The sequence below is a fragment of the Canis lupus genome, chromosome 14 (genome assembly GCF_003254725.2).
Source record: "Canis lupus dingo isolate Sandy chromosome 14, ASM325472v2, whole genome shotgun sequence".
NCBI classification, from domain to species: domain Eukaryota; kingdom Metazoa; phylum Chordata; class Mammalia; order Carnivora; family Canidae; genus Canis; species Canis lupus.
The window spans coordinates 53,589,650-53,613,318 of NC_064256.1; the positions used below are offsets into that span (position 1 = coordinate 53,589,650).

The 23,669-nt window shown below is 35.2% G+C and overlaps 1 protein-coding gene and 1 long non-coding RNA gene across 19 annotated transcripts in view; one reads left to right on the plus strand and one right to left on the minus strand.

Annotated features, from left to right (window-relative positions):
- FOXP2 (forkhead box P2) overlaps positions 1-23,669 on the plus strand; it is a 554,671-nt gene that overhangs the window by 371,113 nt on the left and 159,889 nt on the right. The gene's annotated exons all lie outside the window — the stretch shown is intronic.
- The window catches only part of LOC112670785 (uncharacterized), a 49,803-nt gene that overhangs the window by 21,862 nt on the left and 4,272 nt on the right, over positions 1-23,669 (minus strand). The window contains exons 2-3 of the long non-coding RNA XR_003143226.3: positions 20,877-21,007; positions 11,246-11,379 (exon numbers count right to left, since the gene is read on the minus strand). This is a non-coding gene — a long non-coding RNA (uncharacterized LOC112670785). The remainder of the gene's footprint in view (positions 1-11,245; positions 11,380-20,876; positions 21,008-23,669) is intronic.

Genomic DNA, 23,669 nt, shown 5'->3' on the forward strand with positions numbered 1-23,669 from the left:
TTAAGTCTCTTTTGACAAGTTGAAAGATTTTTTAAATAATCGACAAATAATATTAAAAATTATGTGCATACAAGATTTACCCAAAAGTAGAAGTGTTCAAAAAAGAATCTACACAGTTCTTAATGAAGAGAGTGGGATCAAGAATGTGTATAATTGGTAGAGATACTGTAGTCAAAATAAGAAAACTGAAGCCTCGAGTAGTTCAAAGATCTGCTGGTAGCCAATGAGGCTAGCTAATGGTGAGAATTTGACTCGCTAATTTAGATGTCTAAGTAGTGTCTACTGTGTTATGAGGCCTGAACTATTTACCACAATATAAAATTATACATTTACACAATAAATATAAATATGTAGATGTATTTATGTATATATACACATACATATATGTATACATATGCATATATACATACATGTAATGTGTCCATTTAGGTTATGTGTTCTTTCTTTTATTGGAACTTTAGAGGTACAGAGATTTGAGAGATTAAATGAAGAAGTTAAGGCCTCAAAGGCTCTTTACCCAAAGTAATATAGATATTTAGTAGTAGAACCAGGACTGGAACACAAGGCTTTTTACACCTTGTGGTGGAATTTTTGCTACTATAGAGAAGACAAACAAAAAAAAAAGCATCTCTTTGCATTAAAATCAATTGTAATGTATGATAATGCAATTATGGAAGAGATGCTATAAGCAGGAATAGAGATGAGGAATTGTTAAAAGTCATTTAATTATGCCTATCTTTTCTGGAAGTACAGCCTGTTCTTTTACCACATTTATCAATCTTTTTATCCATTCAATTCCATAAATGCATATCACAACTCACTACAGAGGTAACAGAGTGAGCTGTACAGTGATAAATTTTTCTTGTTAGGAGAAATTACATTCACTAACTTGAGCTACTTCAGCATGAAATTGAAAAAGAATCATTTTGTCTTAATTTACATTCTTGATTCAATGAAAAAAATCTGGATTAACCCAACAAAACTACAGATGCGTTGCCGCCGACGCTCAAGGTAAACGAAATCGGTATCATTGGAAGTTCATCAAATTATACCTCCCCCCCCATTTATTAGAGTAGATTTTGAGCAAGGTTATCAAGATTAATTATGCTGAGCCTGTATATTATTTCAAATATTCATTTTGTCCTTTGGTTCCATTTTATTGTTTTTGATACGTCTTTATCAATACTTCTCTGCGTTTTCCATTTCTCACCTAAGCCGTGCACATCATTTCTTAATCAAAATCACTGGGATAGTGCTGCGGTTCACTAGCCTTAGGAGCTGCTATTTGCCTTGAATAAATTACATGAAAACATGTTGATTGATAGATGTTGCATGTCAGAAAAGAAGATAACTGTATCTTCTTCAGCTTACTAAAAGGTCATGCACACAGAGTGATAGGAACAGCCACAGACAACTTTGAGATAAAGTGTATCATGAAAAGGTGTGCAATCTTGTAACCATGATATATGGACTTGAAAGGCATTTTCTTTTCAAATACAAATCATATATCCAGCTTTATGTAAGTTTAAAGTAAAAATAAAAGGTACTTTATCTCCGCCATATTTTCCAATATTGTAGTAATACACAATTTCTGCTTTTCTCATGTGGTTGGAAGAGTGAAATTTAAAATCATTTTTTATAATCATTTTTTAAATTGACCTTTTAAGTTACTTGAAATATTTATTATATAGATATGGCAAGATTTTGAGAAAATATCTTAATTGATAACATAATACACATATATCTGGCAGTCTTAGAATGAGAGAAACGTACATGTAGACAGAGTTAATAGCCATTTCTTGTCTTTAACATGGACACTCCGCATGTCTAATGGACTCCTTGGGAAGAAATATGTGCCTTAAGTTGTGGTTTTTGTTTGGTTTTATTTTCCAGGCCATCTGTATACTCTTAAACTGTGGGGCTTTAAAACTACATCCACCTAAATGTTTCTATAAATTAATATTCAAGATTTTTAATGTTTGAGGTATATTTGTGCTACGTATTAAGCCTTATGTTTAAAAAAGGACTGTTCTTTTATCAATATTCCATAGTTTTGTATTTATTAATCTAGCTTATCTTTGAAAAGTTTGCTTAAAAAAGAAAGCTGACAGTGTTTCAGAAGTACAGCTTTTAAAATAGGATGGAATGTTTTTAGTCAAAAAAAGAGACTGGCTAGGTTCTTATCTATCCCAAATTACTTTGTTCTCCAACAGAGCTGCCAAACTGTCAAACTGTCCAGCTTCAGTATATAACAAAGATTCTGTTGTATTGTAAAGATATTCATAACAATTTTTATGGAAGGCTGAAAGTGTATAAGTTCACAGTTGTAGCGATAACATGGCACTCTTCACTGTTTGGCTTGTTTATATTGGCACAGATCCCCAAAGTGGAGACTGACAGAGTCATGCAGAAATCTGGTATTTGAGCTGAAATTTACACACTTTAAGTGATGAACTAAACAGGCTGGTGTTTTCTTTTTCTTACTCAAAAAGTGCAAGGTTACACAATACAGACGGTTTTCATCTTTTCCCATAAATGCACAGATTCCTGGGATATAAATGACTGAATTCATCACCAATTCATCAGGGACGCTGAGCTATGCAGTTCTGTTTACAGTGGCAGAAAGTTAATATAAATTTTCATCAGAAGGGGAAGTTTACACATATGATTCTATTTGTCCTTCATTATTAGCACCTGAGTCTAGGCTAGAACGCATAATTGTCTACAGGCACAGGCCAAATAGATGCAAGGGAAAGGCAAATAAGCACACCAAAAATAATTTTATGGTTGTCTGTTACAATTCTCTCACTGGGATTCTTAATCTAGAAAATCAATAAACAACAGGAGTGAAACTCTTTTCCTCTGCTCAGGCATGGCACAGGCGAAAGTAGCACACAGAAAGACCATTGTGCTTTTTTTGTTTTACTTTACTTTATTCTTCCTGTGAAGTTTATTGGATCAGTTTCTACTCAAAGCAAAATACATCCCGAGTCAGTCTGTTAATTTTATGCATTTTTCAGTTGGTGTTTTTTATAAGTGTACATGTTCAAGTGGCAGCAAATTTGACATGACAAAATAGCACGTTCATTTAATTTTCTAAAATAAGTTAACTCAGAAGCATCCATGTATCCCAAAGATTTTCTTATATGTGTGTTGTATTGTCATTGAAAATCTGTGCAAACCCAAATACTCAGAATAGACCAGTGCTCTCTAAGGATGACAACGGGTAAACTGCACTAATGATATGAGGCCAGGATCAATGATCCTGATTTTGGGGTATGGACGTAAATCTTTTTCATAACGTATATAGATGTAAAAATGTTAAAAGTAGCCTATTTGTGGACATTAGTCTCTATCAACATCAAGGATACTTTTATTCTATCAAGGATACTTTTATTCTAATTTTATATTTAGCGTGAATTCTAATGTAATTCATTTTGTCTGAGTTTTGTCTTTTAAGTTAAGCCAGTTAAATTCATTCACCTTTTACTACTAATGAAAGTTGTTTACTCATTTCTCCAGTCTGGCTTTAATATAAACGTTAATATTATCTTTTTCTTATGGTTGAGCTTCATTAACAAATGACATTGCTCTTTTCTGTTCCCTGTTTTTTCCTTAATAAAATATTGCTACTTCTCTGTCTTATGGGCAAATACCAATAAAATACATTTTTATGGATTTGTGGGCATGAATAATAGAATCCATTTTAAAAAGACCATATGTCTATCCCTAACCAAGGATAAAGACAAATTTAGATTCAAAACAATTTATAGAAATCCACGTCCCAAATGGGATGGCGAGGTAGTACATGAAAATAAAATGTTGGAGAAGGATTTTGAAAGTGTTAATGTAGTTCTTGCAAGTGTTTATTTTGATAATTTTCCATTCGGTAGGTTAATTTAAAAGCCACAGAGTTCATTTCTTACTGTAATCTGTAAAGTCAATTCAATTTCTATATTTTTCTAATTTACTTTTCTTAATCTCATAATCTATACTCTACATTAGGTATTATATTGATTATTTTAAGCAATTATTCAGAATCTTTAATTACTTCTTTCTCTCCATTTGTCCTACTTACCTTGACAATATTGTCAGTTACTTTCATTTAAATTTCTCAAAAGAATGTTGAACCATGATGATAATATCTGCCTTTTCACCTATATTTATGCAGATTATACCCTCAGCAACATTTGTATAGTGAAAGCTTGACATACCACAATAAGCTGATAACAAGAGTTATTTCTGCCCCTCTGTGTCAATATTAAAAATAGTTCCACTATATTCCACTCACTTTTGAAAGCAGAATCCACAGAAGTTATATGCAATGTTTGTAACACATTTCATCTTTCATACTTAGGGTTTTAAAATATTTGAGAAGATGCTGCATCACTCTTCACCCAAAAGAGAAAAAGAGTCACGCAGAGAAGAAGGTTGTGTCAACATGCTAAGCATCTGGATGAAAACTAAACAAATTATGCAAATAGACAGATGTTTTCCATACATACAATATATGGATACATTTTTCAGGTTTCATCCAGATGTTTGGAATCGTGGACATAATCATAACCTCGTTGTGACCCCTTCTTTTCCCTATCAGGTAGACAGAAATTAAATGACTAGCTTAAAAGCATTTGGTATTGGATTAAAAAAAATCTTTAGGACTTCACTCAGCTTTGACATCAGTTTTTTCATGAGAACAACTTGAACTCAAACTGCATCTCTAGACTAGACAATTAATTTGGCTGCTTTTATTATAAACTAACCATTTTAACCATTAGTCAATTACTTATTAATTCGGATCATGCCATTAGGTTTCCATATCCACATGTCCTCCAACATAGTTCTTTATACTCCTTTGTTGTCTTTCTCATTTTTTGAAGTAACATCTCACTAATTTATATAATAAATGTTAGATTAATTACACAAGTTACTCATTAAATCGATGGGGGGAGAGGATTTAAGGAATCAAATTGTTTTCAAACACTTAAACTCATGTAGGAGCACTCATTCTCATATAAATAATGTGCTAATTACAAATTATTCTTTTCTGTTAATTAAGGCAGGTCAGCAGGATTTCTACTTGGCGACACTTAGCTTAAGTGCTCAAGTTGCTATATGTGCTTGAAATTAATGAAACAGAATTACATTTAAAACGTCAGGCTTTTCATTATTTTCTGTGATTCTTTGTATTTGTTCCTTTCAATTATTTTAACACAGGGAGATTTAATTTATATACATATTTATGCATCGGGTTTTACAAACTATTTTAGCAGTATTTGGAGATTCAAGAATAGATGAAGTTAGGGTGATTGCTCTCAAAACAAAACCAGAATGTCTATGCTATCTAAATTTCAAAACCAAACCAGAAAGCTCTTACCAGTCTGTTAGAACTTCTTTTGAGGGTCTCCATTTCTACCAGTTTTACTAAGACATCGATGGCAATAGATACTATCTTACATGCACCTGCACATATGCACCTACAATTAATTTTCTTTGTTCATGAGGATCCTAAGGGTTCATCTGTCTTCAGTGGCTCCTATGGAGGACTTACGTCTGTTATGGATAAAGGGAAAGGTTGGGAGAACATTGACAGGCCTGTCGTGTATTTCTGTGCCAGACCTAAACTCCATTCTGCTTGCTTTTTCCTGAGTATGCTGTTTCCTGAATGTGTCTTTAGACAAGCTTTTTGCCATTTATAGTTCTTTGAAACACCTTAAAATCACTAACCTTTTTCTCTTTGCTATTTCTATTCCTAAATTTTAAAAGCTAGCAAAAAAAGCTGATATTTAGATCAGTCGGTACCTGCACTTAAATAAGTTAACACTTAAATAACATTTAAATAAATAGTTGCTTAGTGAGGGAAATAATATACTGATAAGAATATCAAAATGGTGTTTGATTATTTACCATAAGGAGACATAAACCATAAAACTGAGCAATCTACCAGATAATCAGATTGGTTACCCATCCATGGATGTAAGATCTTTGGCAGGTTTATCCTATCTTGACACAAGTTTTCCATCTTTGCATTTTGTTTCTACTTTGTTTTTATGGTAATATAATACTTGCGCATCCAAATTTTTTTTCTTCATGAAATTGAGGTCTTAAATAAACACTTTACCATGATATTAATTAATGTATAGTTGCACTATCATTTAAACTAAGACAAAATATGGGGCACAGAAACAGGAAAGAAATCATGTATTAGTAATACCAAAATGTTAATGGTGAAAAACTTAATCATGTTACCAAATTTTATTAATTACTTTTATGTCACCCCTTTGAATATAGTGATTCGAGATTTCTTTTCACTTGAAATATACTAATGATCAAGGTATGTTTTCCCTTAGTTTCTTTATTTTTATATTTGCATAGAGACAGATTCTGGAAGATGTTTAAGTGTCGGTATTAAATATTACACAAAATATTTTGTATTTATTGCAACCCAGTTTAAGTATTTATAATGTTCTTTCAAATATCATGAGTTCAAAGTTCTTAGGGCTCCATGACTGGCCATAGTGCACTGATGAAGTGCTCAATGGTTAGCACTCACTAGGAATTCTTGAAATGTTGAAAACATCTGTTACCCAGAAGCTAAATTCATTATGGGCTGGTATGGATGGTTATTGTATGAGTAGGTACCTCAGGGTATCTTATGCAAGGACTTTTATGATTGTTTTTTTATTAGGACTTTAAACTGTGAAAAGAAGTGTTATTCAATGATAAAAATATATGTTATAATGTCATGCTTAACTATTTCTATTTACTACCTATTTCTGAAAATAAGATACTATTGAAGATGTGTAACACTATCAGTTTCTTGAAATATGTATATCTTGAAACATAAATATCTTGAAATATATTATTGTGAAGTGCTATTCTTACTGCCTGGCTTCAAAAAGAAACAAAAAACAGACTTTTGCATCAATAACTAAGGAGCCTCATATTTGGCAAATTGGAAATTAGGCAAAATGGAAAATTTCGTAAAACTCCAAACTGATGCTTTTCTTTCTAGGGGGCTAAAAATCTATTAATTTCTTCTTAAAACTCTCTTAGTAAGTAGAAGTGGAGTAATTCTGAGTAATATTTCAACGATGATGGTTCTTTCATACATAACTGTGATGTATTTTATAGGATGCAATTTTACCGTTGTATACATAGAGTCATAATAACTTACTTTGACCAAAAGCTAAAGTTGAACTGGATCTCAGGACTTTAAATGTATTCCTCACCTCAAGGATAATGCTCTATTCATTTTACAGATACTCTTATCAGTTAAGAATAGTATTCCAACACAAGTAAAAGAGATGTTAAAAACTAAGAAAAAATGGGGGAATTAATTTTTTACATAAAACAAAGAAGATGAGAGGTTATCACTTGCTAGTATTGACTCAATGTCTAAAAGATGTCACAGCTGAAGTTTTGATAACACTCTTGGCCTGTCCCTTGTGACAAGGTAGCAAGGACTGTGTCCCAAATATGTAGGGAGAACGGGTACAACCAAGGGCAAAAGAATGCCTGTAACAGGTCAACAGAGGTGTTTGCTAAGACCACTGCAGACTTTCCTAATGTCTTATCTACTAGAACTATGCCCCATAGCCATCCCTAACTTTACAGGAGACAGAGTATCATAGTTTTCAGCACGACACATTTCCTTATCTAATAAGATCATATTTCTGTTAGTAAGGAATAAGGAGGCGATGTACATTGAGTGTACAACTAGCTGGCTCTTTTGCAGAAATGGATATACTTAACTCATTTCTCCTAAGTGCAAAGGATAATATTTAGTATTCATCTCTAAGAAAACAGTAAGTACCTGCTATGTGCCAGGAACTATTAGAAATAAACTGTCAGTACTATTTTTTAAAAGATTAAATAGGGCATATTTCTCACCCTTGAGGACACACACATATTTTTATTAAATAATTAATTTAAAAGAAAGGACATTTTTAGTAAACAACTAAAGTGTTCCTTTAGATATGATAGATAGTGAATGGACTATGGAATAAGAGTGCAGAACTTCTTTCTGCTTGGCAAGGTCAGACAACTTTGCAAACAAAGTGAAACTCAAGCTTCATCCTGAAAGATGAGTTAGGGTTTGACAAATATACAAAAGGGAGGAAGGGCAAGAAGAAGTAGTGATTTTCCTGACAGAGGGATCATCCAGTCCAAAAGTGGACAATCAAAAGAGTCAGCCATTCATTTAGCCACTCTTTGTTAGCACCGAACTGTGAGGTACAATGAGCTACAAGAAACCAAAGGATACGTGGATGAATTAAGCTAGCAGGGACCTTACTTACCTTCATGGGACTTACGGTCTAGTCATAACAAGAGTGTGCTGAAGCCTTTAAGTGCTTTGGATTAGCTGTCACACGGGGTATCTGTATAGAAAGAAAGTCTTCTAGAACCCTTATCTCCTTAAGGATATTAGGGAGAGATGGAGCTGTAAGAAGACTCTACCTTCAGTCTCACTGTTAACCCTTTAATATTCCTTTAGAAATGTGAGCCATTAAAGAGCTTTTTAGTAGAGAATGACATAAGTTTTAATTTTATAAGGTAAGAGAAACAGCCTTAGCTGCTGTGTGCAAAGTGTATGGAAGGGGGTGAAAAAGAGAAAAAGGAGAAACAAGGTAGAGCAGGGAAAAAATGATGGGAGCTTGCATGAGGCTGGTTGCAAAGTCTGGATGCATTCTGAAGATTTTGCTGAATGGATTGATGTGGGGGATGATAAAAAAAAAATAAGGATGATTGCAACATTTAGGATTTGTCCAAAATGTTGAATTGAGAAAGAACAACCATTTTTTGCTGTTGGTGGTGGTGGTGGTTGGTTGGTTGGTTTGATTTATTTGGCTTTGATTTGTTTTTTGTTTTGGAGTAGTTTTGTCAGAGGGATGCTTGTTAATAAGCAGTTCAGTTGATGAAATGTTAAACTTCATGTGCTTATTTCAGAGGCTAATGTTATGATCAAGGCAAATAGACATGCATATCGAGTTCATGGAAGACACAGGGACTGGAGATATAAATCTCTGAGTTTTCAGGATACAGATGGTAGAGAATCATAAATCTGAGAAAGGGCATCTGATGAATGAGGGAAGAGAGAGATGAGAATCAATGGGAAAGGAATAAAAGAAGACAACCACAGACTTAACAATAAAAGTTGGAAAACATAGAAGACATGCAGAGGAGGCTGAGAGGTAGCAGCCAGTGGATAGAGTAATAAGAAAAAGCAAAATGGATGAGAACTGGGAAACACTGACATCTGAAAGATGAGCAGAGGAGAAGCTCACATCACTTTTTTTGACTACACCATCTTCATGGCATAGAAGAAGTGAGATTCTTGTTGCTGTGTCTTACTTTAAACTTTCACAATTCAATTTCCAATGAGGGGTGCCTGGGTGGCTCAGTTGATTGAGCATCTGACTCTTGATTTTGGCTCAGGTCCAGATCTCAGAGTCCTGGGATGGAGCCCTGCATCAGACTCCCCACTGTGCAGAGTCTGCTTCTCCCTCTACCCATCCCCCCTGTGCACACTTTCTCTCTCCCTTTTTTAAATAAATAAATAAATAAATAAATAAATACATACATACATACATACATACATAAATAAATAAATAAATAAATAAAATTTTTAAAAAAGAAAAAAATGTTCTAATGAGACCTGCTGAATGAGATGAGCCAAAATATTCAGCTCAATGCAATTAAACTGCACTGGTTATTGGTGAAGACACTGGGTTTTCATGGTTTGTCACCGATGTGTTTATTCTGTTTTTATAACTGAATTCATAATGGCCAGTGTCCTTCCATCCAGCTAGTCTCTGTATGGCTATGCCAATTATTCAGTGTTTAAAGCTTGATAAAGAAAAGCAGAGGAAATGGACTAGAAGTGGATGGCAAATGAAAATAGGATGATAAGAAGAAGATAGGAACAAATATGTAGTTCAGACTTAACTTTTGCCTCTGTGAAAGCATTCATTTTGCATATTCATAACTTACAAGGTTGATTTTCTAATTTCAAACTTTTCCCCAAGTTAAGACTTTCCATAGACAAATGTATAATCTTTTGAACCAAATGGATATAACGATAGAATAAAGGGCACTTTAAAAAATACATACTGACATTTCTCTATGTCTCTTGATACAAACTGGTTGTGTGCTGGTGCAATGAAAAAAGATATAAATCAAAGAAAGAATCCTGCAACAGAAAGCTTTTGCATCAATGAGTATGTGGGGAGGGGGGAAGGAATAAATTCAGTGGAGAACCAAAGACCAGCCAGATCTTTAGAGGAGAATTTATCAGACAACTTGCCTTAGGACATGTACTGAAATGCAGTAGAGGAGAAGTTAAACTTAAGGGGTTGATGGCTAGACAGTTATGCTACAAAATGAAAATTTGTTCTTACTAATGGTACATTAAATTCATAATTCATTAGTAACTTTAAAGAAGAATATTCCACTGTGGCGTTTCCAACTAACTTTTGCTTACATTATTTTCTCATGAAAGTCAACTTTCCTTTTCTGTAAATCTGAGGTTATATTTAACTGCTAAAATTTTATGTTGCATAATCATTTACTTTGCATATGTTGTATTTTTTATAATTAGTCCTATAATTAATTTTCAGTAATACAGCATAAAATACTACTTTCTCTCCCTACCAAAAAAAAAAAAAACTTTTAAAAACAACGAGATATAAATGGTAAACTAGCATAATAAATTACAGTTAAATGCTAATTGTATATTTTTATTAATTTATTGGCTAGAAATTGTTGTATTATAACCTAAGATTTTTTTATGGTTTAATTTGGGTATTGTCTTTTTCAATATAATTCATTATTGGCTTTATACTTGTTTAAAGCTATGTCTGGGTGCCTGTTTATGGGTTTTCCAATCTGCATTACTGCAAGACCTTTTCAAAGTGAACAGAAAGGCATAGGCCTTAATATGAGAGAAGCGTGTTTATGAATGCTCTCATTAACTAAGATGCACTAACAGGCTGTCCCCAACTTACTAATAGGTTTCGTTGCACACAACCATTTCTGAGCCTGTTGTTTGGAAACAGGAATTCCTGTTCCCATAGAAACAATGTTGTATATGATCCCACGCCAACTCTCAAAAGCTTTTTTAACCGTAATGTAACTAAAGTAATACTAATAGCCTCTGAATGCTTTTGCTTGAGTCCAGATCTCTGATGCCCTCTGGACCTGACAATAGGGGAGTCGGATAGAAGTGGCTCCATACAACAATTACCTGGAAGCACAAGAAGTTTCTCAAAGCATGAATGAGGAGAGCAGGCCAAAGGCTTTTCCAGTGGTTTCTGATAGAGTTCTCCACAGAGGGTAGAGTGAGTAAGGTATAGGATTTTGAAGAAGGGATGTCATCCACTGGGAACAAAAGGGAGAGTAGGATAATCTAAAATTATTTAAAAGTCTTAATTTTATTTTTATGTGTACACCTTTAAAGTTGGTGGTATAGTGAAAAAAATAAAAGAAAAAAACTAGAATGCTTGGAGTCTAAATACTATCTAAAAATTTTGTGACTTTGGTAAATTACTTAACTTCTCTAGGCCTAATTCCTTAGCACAGCTTGAAGAAATTTAATGAAACGTTTTCCAAGTCTTTTTTTTTTTTTTTTTAGCCTTAAAATGTTTGATTCTTCCATAGTACTGTCCGTAATGAGTAGAATATAGTGGAAATGGAACCAATGAATGGTCAGGGGATGTCTTTTCATTTCCTGTGCATTGTGTAATGCACTATGATATCATTATAATGAATAATAATGATAGTAATAGTAATAAACATGACTACAATTACAAAGGTTATCAAAATTTTACCTAGTAGAGCAGTAGTCCTCAGACTTCACTAGTCATCAGAATCACTTAGGGAGCTTTTAAAAAACTGACATTCTCAGAGCCCACCTCAAACCTAATTAAGAATCTTTGGGAGTGGAGCCCAAGAATTTCTCTCTATAAAATAGCCTCTTGTGCGATTCTGATGACCAAATGGGGAGGGAACCATTACCGTAGATGTCCTTAGTGAATTGAAATGAGAATTTAGCATGATCTGCAGTTTTCATAACAAAATTTTTTATATAAAGGATTTTTCAATATTTTTCTCATTCTTTCTGAAGTCTAATTTAAATATAAATCTGCAGAGAAAATAATTTCTTCTTAAAGGTAAATCACAGCTAAAAAGTCCTAAATTTTAGAATCTGATGTAATAGAGTTTACTTGTTCAAATGTTCATTGGAAATCTTCAGTTTTAAATTACTTTTTCTTATAGATCATCATCAAAGGGCATATTGCAAATAACAAACAAATGATTTCCTATTTTAAAGCAAAATAAGGCTCAAATTACTAGTATTTATTTCTAATATGTGAAAATATCTGGGGCATTGTGGCCACACGGGTGTATAAACTTTATCATTTTACCTAACTTTAAAAACATTTCTAGGCAATTCACAGAAAGAACCTCTATTGTATTTTGTATGTCTGTATATATTATTTTTTTTCTTTTTCATACTAGTGTATCTAGAGTCACAAAATAGATTTAAATACCTATTTTGAAGTATAACCCTTTCAGTTTTTACACAAAGGATTACTGCTTCACATGATATTTATAAATTAACTATGCATTAGATAGGAGTCAGTGAAATCTGTGAAATTTAAATGTCTTCATTTTCCTTGTATAAGAAGGAAATTATTTATATATTTATATATAAATATATATTTTTCTCAAATAGAAATTGACTATTTTATATGTTTTGACTATTTTATATATTTTTCTCAAATAGAAATTGATTGACTAACTTAGCAAAAAACAACGCATGGCATTGAAGTGTCATAAACATACCATCATATAACAGTAGTTTTCTAAGAGTTGCATAACAGTACCATCATTTTTACCCAAAGAGTCTATTAAATTTTGAGGCATTGAAAATTTTGGTAGAATTTGTCACTGCATTAGTTACTTGATGTCATTCTTAAGTAGCCATTAAAAACAAAAGAAACTTAAAATATTCTATTGCTCTTTGTCCCTGTTTCTAATCACTGTCACCCTTCCTACTTTGTTCTGTGCTTCTGCTCTACCCACCGTTCGTCCTCCAGACTTATTATCTAAGTCACCTTGGGAGCACCTTTTTTTTTTTTTGTTTTCACAGAATGGTGACTGTCCTTTGGATAGGTGAGCCCAACGTGTCCTTTCCAGTATCCTCCACATTGCATGTCTCATCCCCATGTTTCCGAGGCCCGTGAAACGTGACAAAGCTGAGACCTTTAAAACAGTTCTTAATAAAAGAAGAGCAGGGAGGTGGCACTGCCATAGAGGCTCAAATCGCAAGGGTCTAATTTGGTGTTGGCAGGGTGAGATGTTGACAGGATCCTCTTTTTTTTTCTTTCTTTCTTTCTTTCTTTCTTTTTTTTTTTTTTTTTTTTTCAAAGCTATTTCCATGGCTGTGGAATCACAGGGAAGGTCCTGAGTGTGTATTTTGGATTTGTCCTCAAATTTCAGAATGCCTCATTTGTATATACCAGTGTCCCAGCTGTTGCAGACTTTGTAATGAATTAGTATTGGACTCAGAAATTGAGTTTCTGCCAGAGGATGCTGGCAGTGAACATTCTCCTATAACAACAGACGAATGATAGCAGTGGAAATGCCAGGGGACTTCACAATAGCATGTCTCAGGATTCAGTGTAATGGCTTAACTTCAACATAAAGATGATCAGAGCAAGCACAGCTTTATTGCTCCACTCTGGTGAGTGGCCTGTTAGGTGCCAGTTATGTAAATGAAGATAATTACAAGAGAGTGCCAAAATGTGTCCTCCATGAGAAAGTGTGCCGTTCTTAAATAGATCATTCTGCAATCATGAGAAGCCTTTGCAGGGGGCAACAAAATCCCCCTTCTATGAGAGGCTTAATATCTTTTGAGACATTGGGAGAAGAGTGCCATTTTGAGCAAAGGCCGATTGGGATTTCGCCAAGATTGCAAAGCATCTTCCCGGTGTGACCCTCAGAAATAAAGTTTTAATTTCCAGTTTAACTATCCATCTTTCTCAATAAGCATTCTTTCATACGCTTCCTTTCTGAATACAGGCCAAGTGATTAATTTAAAGAGGAGAAACATTACACTGGAAAGCATTTTTCTTAAAAACGTATGGTGAAACAGCTTATTCCTTGGGGCGGAAGCTTTATGTGTTTACAAAACGGAAACCACTTTTGAAAGAAACTTTAGCACACTCACACTCTCTGTCACACGATAAGGTAACTAGGTCCTTATCAATCCTGTGGGGTATTTGCTTTTTAAGAGTTTTGTCTCTCGCCCTACAAAATAACTGCTTCCGAAATACAATGACATTTGCTTTTTTTTTATAATTCAAAACCTAATCCTCCTTCTTAATTACCAGCCACATGGAGTTCACCCTATGTAGAATTTTTACGTTTTTTTTTTTTTTTTTTTAATGAAGAGTTCTTCCTCACACTATTATCCTGCGCCATCCTGCGGATAATTAGTTTTATGGGCAGAACATGACCAATGAAATTCTGTGAGCTCTGTCATAATGCAACATTCAATGGAAAAAAAAAAAAAGACTAAAAGCAAAACTATCAGGTGATTGTTTCCTTGTTAGTGATTAAATCACAAACTCTGAGAGGATGGGACATTGCCTGTCTTGCCCACGTTTACATTGCTGGCATCTAAAAGAGAGTAAGGGCTTTAAAAATGTTAGTGGAAATGGACCATGATTCAGCCATTAAAAATAAAAGAGGAAAGAAAAGAAAAAAAGAAAAGAAAAGAAAAGAAAAAAGAAAGGAAAAGAAAAGAAAGGAAAAGAAAAGAAAGGAAAAGAAAAGAAAAGAAAGAACAGAAAAGAAAGAAAAGAAAAGAAAAGAAAAGAAAAGAAAAGAAAGGAAAAGAAAAGAAAGAAAAGAAAAGAAAGAAAAGAAAGAAAAGAAAAGAGAAAAGAAGAAAAGAAAAGAAAAGAAAAGAAAAGAAAAGAACAAGGGATCCCGCCACTTGTAACAACATGAGTGGACCTTGAGGAGTAAGTGGAGTAAGACAAAGACAAGCATTTATGATCTCACCATATATGTGGAATTAAAAAAAAAACTAAAACAACCAAACTTAGAAAAAGGTATCAGATTACAGAGGCCAGGGGTGGAGGCATTGGATGAAGGTGATCAAAGGTTCAAACTTTCATTTGGAAAGTTGTGAAATTCTAAGAGTCCTTATCACAAGGAAAAAAAAAAAAAAAAAAACACTTTTTTTTTTTTTCTATCTATAGGTGGTGATTAATGTTCACTAAACTTACTGTGATAATCATTTTAAAATATGATTCAAGTCATTTTGTGTACAGTTTAAACTGACACAGTGCTCTATGTCCATCATATCTCAAAAAACTGGGAAAGAATATCAGCTGACTGAGTGATATCTGCTCGATGGCTCACCCAATCCACTAATTTTAAATGAGATTACAAAAATACCTACATTTAGGTAGAGGTATGTTTTTTAAAAATGTTAGTTTCTAATAAGGGAATAAAAGCAAATTGAGATGAAGTATTTTCGCCAGTTTGTAAAAAGGACTAAAAAGGAATGGTAATGCATAGTATTGTTGAGTATTGTAGAATGGGCAATCTCATGGACTGGTGGGATTGTGAATGGATACAGCCATTCTGGGGGAGCATTATGCTAATGTGTGTCAAAATGCAATATCTGAATATGGCTTGACCCCAAAATTAAGCTTTTGAGAGATAATTGCAAGGCTGAATTACAGGGAAGTTCATTGCAATGTTACTAAAAATTGCAAAAATTGAAGAAGTGCAAATACCTATTGGAAGAGAATTATGATAAATGAAGAAGAGCTTTTTAAGAATTGAAACTAATGTGTGCTTTGATGAATTTGAATTTTTCTCATTTATAGCTCAAAACAACTGTATTGTCTTTACCTAAATAAGTTATTCTTTCACATACAGTATTTCTTTAGCTATATACTTGAGTATTAGTAAACATTTAAAATGTTTTAATAAAACTGTAATTTTGTACATAACTGAACCTGGAAGTGTGAAAAATGCTTGCATTTTTATGTAAGCAAATTCTTAAACCGAATTACAACACCCATATGTATAGATACTTTTTCTAGAGCTATGCCTAAAATAATTGAAAGTCTCTAACTGAGGAAAACGAAATAAAACTTTTCTGGCAATAAGTAGTAATTTTTTGGATGTGACTATTAAAAAATAATGAAAGATAATACACTCTGGAAAAGTCATGTATAAAAAATGTTAATATAACTTGGTAAAGGGAAAGCAGTCTTATTTATATTGACTTCAGTGTCATGGTAGATCACTAGTGTATGCTCCAGAGTCATCGGTGTATAGGTCTGAAGAGGACCTACCCTGTGCAAGGCACGGTGACTCTTCCTAGAGGGAATGCTAAGTTTCTTCCTTTATTATAGGAGTTGCAGCCAAACTCTAGGTGTGTTTTACAAGTTTAGAAATGTCTAAAGAAACATACTTTTCAGTTAAGTATCTTTGAGTCACTAGGCTCAAGCTACTGGGCTGCACATTCTAAGGGACATTAAGATTCTTTAGAAACATATCTAACCCTTAAGGAGCTTACAGTTCTAGACTCCAAGGGCAAAGGAATATATTCACAAATAGGAGTATAGATGACTTGAGTTTTTTAATAAAAGTGTCACTTGTGCTAATGCATAGACTTGCTCCCTGGGTTTAGATTTGATGTCTATCTTCAAAGGTGAGCCACCCCAGGTTGGGCTCGGTGAGTATCTCTTCAAAAGACTCACACTCAGCGGCGCTTGGGTGGTTCAGTGAGTTGAGTCGGACTCTTGATTTCGGCTCAGGTCATGGTCTTAGGGTTCTGGGATCCAGCACTATCTCTGGCTCCGTGCTCAGCATGTAGTCTCCTTGAGATTCTCTCTCCCTCTTCCTCTGCACCTCCCCCGGTGTGTGCCAAATAAATAAATATTTAAATAAATAAAATCTTAAAAAAAAAAGAAAAGAAAGAAAGAAAGGCTCACTCTTGACTAGGTGCCTCTGAAGCCCAACAGCCTTTAAGGGGACCCTCTGGCTTCCCCCAGGGGCCAGGGCTTGTGCCTCAACCTCTCCTGAAGCCCCTGGGCAGCTTTTTAACCGCCTTGGAGTCCTCTCCCAAGCCATGGACCAAATGGAAACAATAAAGCATTTTGCAGAAGGGTTGGGGTGGGGATTAAATAAAAAAGTGGGCCATTGACTAAAGTCTGCCAGAAGAACAGAGGAGGAAGGAAGAAACAATTTTTTTACCCAACCTTCCTAGTCTTAGATCTCACTATAATAAAGGAAATACGCTAAAGAGTGAAAATGAAATAGTAGGAAATAGTCACCTTTAGGAACTTTGTTATCAAGACATTTCCTGAAAACAAAACCTTTCTGGATCCTCCTATCTTCTGCTTCTTAAACGGGTGATTTCTAGCAAGGGACACTATCTTCCAAGTGGCTATTAAAATTTTTTTTATTTATGCATATTTTCTAAGAGTCATATTACCGGTAATTAAATATAAGAAATTATTTTTAAAATATTTTATTTCTTTATTCATGAGAGACACAGAGAGGCAATAGGCAGAGGGAGAAGCAGGGTCTGTGCAGGGAGCCCTATGCAGGACTCGATTCTGGACTCCCAGGATCAGGATCACTCCCTGAGCTGAACACAGGTGCTCAAACACTGAGCAATCCAGGTGTCCCAAGAAATGATTTTTAAAACAGAAAAATATTTTAACCTTTTTGATAGAGTTAAATTTTAAAAAACTCAGGGCTTAAGATTTTTAGGGCAAAAGCCCAGAAGACTCCATAAAAATTACATTGAAGCATAGTTATTGACGTGCTAAGATGATCCTTATTTCCACCATTAATTTACATTTTGTTTTATTCTAAAGAACACTTGCATGTACCTGGTACTTAATTACTATAATATGCCACTTCGTATGCTGAAGGTAATCTAACCTGAACTCTGGGATAGCTGGAACACAAAATGGAAATGCCCTGGGTTGTTCTCCAAGGGGAGTTTGTCCAGGATCTCTAAAATCTAATCTTTGGGAAATTTGCTTCAAACAATATTACACAGTTGGTGCTTCATAATTCACATGGTGTATAACACAGCCTAAAAACACAAAATCCCAACTATGATTTTACTATAAATGTATTTCTTCTTCGATTCATTCAATCAGTATTTTTTTTATTAATTGCAGTGCTTGATCAGTAGTTGGTTGTCAAAGACTAGATTTCTTCTGAGTTTAATGTTTTGCGCTTTAGACTGCCCTGAAGACTAGTAAATTGTAAACTGCTTGGGAGGATGGAATGTATTGGGAGTTCATCACCGATGGGGATGAGGTTATCCGGAAACCCGGAAGGGTACTGGGATTAGAACTGGGAAATTCTGAGGCCTCTTTGGCAGCTCTGTCATTGTGTTTCCTTTTTTTTTTTTTTTTTTTATTTATTTTTTTGTTTTGTTTTGTTTTTTTTTTAATTGGTGTTCAATTTACTAACATACAGAATAATACCCAGTGCCCGTCACCCATTCACTCCCACCCCCCGCCCTCCTCCCCTTCTTCCACCCCTAGTTCGTTTCCCAGAGTTAGCAGTCTTTACGTTCTGTCTCCCTTTCTGATATTTCCCACACAGTTAAAAATATACCTGCCCTACGACCCAGCAATTGCACTGTTGGGGATTTACCCCAAAGATACAAATGCAATGAAACGCCGGGACACCTGTCATTGTGTTTCTAAGAACACTCTAATTTTAGCTTTAAGGGCTCTCCTTTAGTGGTTCTCAATCTACTGTGTCTGCACCTGAACTAATCAAGGCCTCTCCCTTCTCTAATCGTTTTTGCTCTATCTCTTCCTCCTCTGGGACTGGCCTAGTTAGCTTCTGGGTTAAGTAGGCAGAGGCTCTCTGCCTCAAGGCTCTTTCCTTTAGATCTGCTGTAGCATTTCCTCCCCTTGGTGCCAAGCAGGGTCATAATCTTTGCCTCAGGGTTCCTGGCTACTGATCCTCATCCTTGCTGAGAGGAGGGTGAATGGAGAGCCAGAGTTTTGCATTTTTCTCATTTGTGTCTCAATTGCAGGAAGCTAGAATGTGAACTCTAAAAGAAACTTTCCCTCTGCTTTTCTTGGTCTGGCTTTTCCAAAAACTGGTGCATTTACTTTTCCTTTGGAGTGGTCCACCTCCTTCTTTTGCTATGCATTTGTAGCCGCAGGAACATTCCTTCTCACAGGAAAGCAGCCCGAGCCTCCAAGTCACTGCCTGACTAACCTAGAAAATGTGGCTAAGATGACATCATTTACTCATTAGGACTGAAAAAAGATTTCCACTGATGAATAGAATTTAACTTTAGGGGTGCCTACGTGGCTCAGTCAAGCATACGACTCTTGATTTTTGGCTCATGTCATGGTCTCAGGGTCCTGAGATGGAGCCCCACCCACGCCCAGCTCTGAGCCTGCTTAAGATCCACTTTCTCCCTCTACCTCTGCCTGCCCCCCTCACCACTCTCGCATGTGTCCTCTCTCAAAAAAAAAAAAAAAAAAAAAAAAAAAAAAATTACCTTTAAATGGAAAACTCAGTCTCAAAAAACCCCCATATCTTGGCAACCTATTCTGAAAGACTTTTGTGACTAGGATTTCTAAATTTAGCAAGTAGAAATACAAATCATTTCAAATTTAACTGGGCATCCTCTATTTTATCAGGCAACCTCCTAGATCCATCAGAACGTAGTACAGATTATTCAACGCCTGTTAGCAGATGGTATTGTTTTGTGTCTGCTTATGATGGAAGATGATTATTAAAATGTTTTTAATATTGGTTTTTTGTTTATAACCAGCATCATGAATCAAATGTTTAATAACTTCAAAGACATTGTCTTTTAAGGATAGTGAATTGCTTTTAGTACGTAAGCTTGTATGAATAGTTCTCATGAAGAATAAGGAAAAGGAAAAACAACACGAATAGGATCTTGGAATTCCTTGTTCTAGTTGACGTAAGTAGCAATATTGTTAATGACTTAGAACCAATTTTTTCCTCCTTATGCCCAGTTTTGTTTTTTTTTTACTTATGTCTTTTATCAAATAAAAGTCCCTTTCATGATGCACTCTTCCTCACCACCCCTTGTGGAAAGGCCATTAGCTTCAAAGTCAGCCAGCCAGTTGTTCAGATCTCTGACACCATTTCAAGGATATGTGAAACAGCTTGAACATATAACCTAACTACCCTGAGCTTCAATTTGCACTTCTATAATAAAGTACGGTGTTTCAAGAATGAAATGAGATAGTATGTGTGGGGATTTAGAATGATAGCTGGCAGATAATGAGCACTGACCAAGCATTAATTCTCCTTGTTTTCACTTCTTGCCTTTGCTGAACCCCCATAGCCACTTGTACCTTTTAATGGCAGGAAGCACATTTCTGTGTTGCGGTGTGGTTATATTGAGTGCATTTTTATCTTTCCTACCATATTAAAAGGTCCTTGAGGGCAGGTGATCTCCTAGCAGTGGTGATGTGGGCCTGGGAGAGAAGGGTGTACCTCACCTATTTATTTGTAAAGTTATAAACCCTTTCAGCCTCAGCAGAAATTAAAATACAACTTCGCAAAATATGATACGACATGAAGCTGTTAAGATATTTTTCCTACCCAGTGGGAAATTTTTCTACTGAATAGACTGCAGAGAACGAAATAGATATTGATAAATAAAAATCAAATCCACAGGTACACTTTCAGGAATTACCATATGCCCAGCCTGTTAGTTAAAATGCACATACCTAAAAAAAAAAAAAAATGCACATACCTATTTAGCAGTCTTTATAAACCTAAAAGCCAGTAGTTGATCTCAACTGACCGGTACTTACACGTAGAAGAACAGACATCCACTGGAGGAATTACATAATTTCAAAAGTCTTCGCTTGAAATAATATTACTTTATACTTCAGCTTTTAGAATACCTTTCAAATGCCTTATCCCATCTGATTTCACAAATCACCTATAGGCAAAGGTAAATATTATTAAACTGCATCTAATAGACGAGAAAATTAGTGCTCAGGGTGATTAGGTAGTCCAAGTTCATCAACTAATAAAAGGCAAAAAGACTGTCTGCTGAAATCTAGTCAATACCATTATATCATATTTGCTCTCTTAGTTCCAAAGAGAAGCTTTTGAATAGTCAGCTGTGCCAGTAGTATCAGCGTCACGGATATATTTTATTTTGCTGTCTTTTAAAAACTAAAGACAACCAGTCCTTAGGATGCACAATAACATAGCACATATTGTAAGTGACTCTTCAGCTTGTACTTGATATAATTGGAGGTGCCAGGCCCCTTGGCCAGGTTAAAAGTATAAAAAGACTCTGAGTAGTGATGATCCCAAATTAGAGCAGTGGAAAAATCAGGAGTTCTTTATTTAGTTATGGAGGCAACATTTCAGAAGACCTCCATAGGTCCGTGTGTCATCAGTATCTGTGGAAGTACATTTCCTACTCGAACATTTTAAATGCCAGGTTTTACCCTACTAGCTGCACTGCTCAGAACAATGAGAGGAAAAGCTTTCTCAGTTTTGTTTCCTCAGCAATTCCCATCTTTCTCTCGTTCTCAGTTAGATAACTGCACTTTCTCAGTGTCTGAATTAATTGAGACTATTCAGTGTGAACTCTTTCCTCTTCCTGCCTCTGCCTGGCAAAGTCACCTCTCTTCCCTTCTCTTGAACTTGTCTCGGAGGAAGATGTGTTTCCACTTCCCACAAGGCTGTCACCTGTTCCTGCTCCTTGATTTAGCCCCTTGACACCCCCTCCAGGGACTTTCTCAGGTCTCTTAACTTCTTACAGCTTCTCTGCTCCCTCTTAGCTGATTAGCAAACTGTCTTTAAAACCAACAACAGAAACAGGCAACCTTTCAAGCTATAGTTGACTTTGATTTTGGTCTTCGCAGAACTTATCAAAATAATTGTTTGCCCCCATGGCCATAGTTTTCCCTTAGAATTCCCTGCAGCCTAATTTCTACTTCAATGCTCTATGGGAACTGCTGTCTGGTAGGCCACATGCAGATTATCAAATCCACAAGAACTTTCATTAATTCTTAACCTCCTTGAGTTTTGGCGGGGTGGGGGTTGAGAACACATCCATTTTCTCCCTTCACAATTCCTTTTTTTTTTTTTTTTGCTATTTTCTATTTTTCCCAGCTTTACTGAGATATAATTAACATCATAATTCTTTTATTTAAATATATAAAACTTTCATGAGATAGGATTTATATACCATAACATTTATTATTTTAAATGATATGTTTCAGTGGATTTTAGTGTATTCACAAGGTTGTGCAACCATTACCACTATCTGATTCCCACATATTTTCACCCCCCCCCCAAAGGAAACCCCATACTCATTAGCAGTCACTGAGTTTTGTCTCCTCCCTCTAGCCCCTGGCAATCATCACTAATCAATTTTGTCTCTATGCTTTTGCCTATTCTGAGCATTTCATATAAATGAATCATACAATATGTGGTCTTTATGACTAACTTCTTTCGCTTAGCATGTTTTCAGGGTTCATCCATATTACAGAATGTATCAATACTTCATTCCGTTTTGAGGCTGAGTGATATTCCATTTATAAATGGACCATATTTTGTGTATCCATTCATCAGTTGATGGATATGTGGGTTGTTTCCACCTTCTGGTTAGTAAGACTAAAGCTGCTATGCGCATTCACGTTCAACTGTTTGTGTGGACATATGTCTTCATTTCTCTTGGGTATATGCCCAGGAGTGGAATTGCTGAGTCACATGGTTATTTTATGTTCAACATTTTCCAGAAGTCTTTCGACCTCTCTTGCTGTGCACTGCTAACCATTCATTGTCTTCCTTTTTTACTATCTCACCTCTAAACAAAATGTGGATGTTCCCTAAGTTTGGGTCTTCCCCTCTCTTTATTCTTTACCAGCATCTAATACTTTCCCTTTGTTCTACATGCTGTCTAATCTCTTACTTTGGGAAAGCTGTTTTCAACCTGGTCCCTCCGAAACTAGAGTTCTGCATTATTGGTATATACTAAGGAAATCTTCCGTTATCCTGCCGGCAGGTAAGCAGCATTGTTTCTCTCCAAAGCCTATGTTTTCTAATCTCTGTTACCCTCTTCAAGAAGTGTGATAGCTATTCTCCCAGTTAACCTTGACTTAAAATTTTGAAGTCATCATTTACCTGTTCCTAGAAGCCCTTATTACTCTATGCCCGGTTACTAAGTCCTGCAGTTCCACTTTGACAGTACCTCTTGTGATTCTCATTTTTATTTAAAGTAGTTCTTGTGATCTCATATTTGGACAGTTGCACGTACCTTTTAACTGTTCTTTCTGCCTCATGTCTTTATCTTTCCTTACTCTCTCCATTATTTCTCATTTGTGCTTCACAATAGGACCTCAGTATTGTCATGGGGTCAGGCTTATCTTATCATTTGCAAATTTAGCAACATTTGCCTTTACCTGCTAAGTAATATGAAGAATTTTTGCCATTGATTGTTTTAGTTATGTTCATTAATTCACTTCAGCCAGATTTCCCATGATGCGTAACTAGCTTCTAAGCTAAGCAGATACTTTATCTGAGATTATTATTTTCTTTTCACTGTATATGATCCCATCACTGTATATGATCCCACATATTCT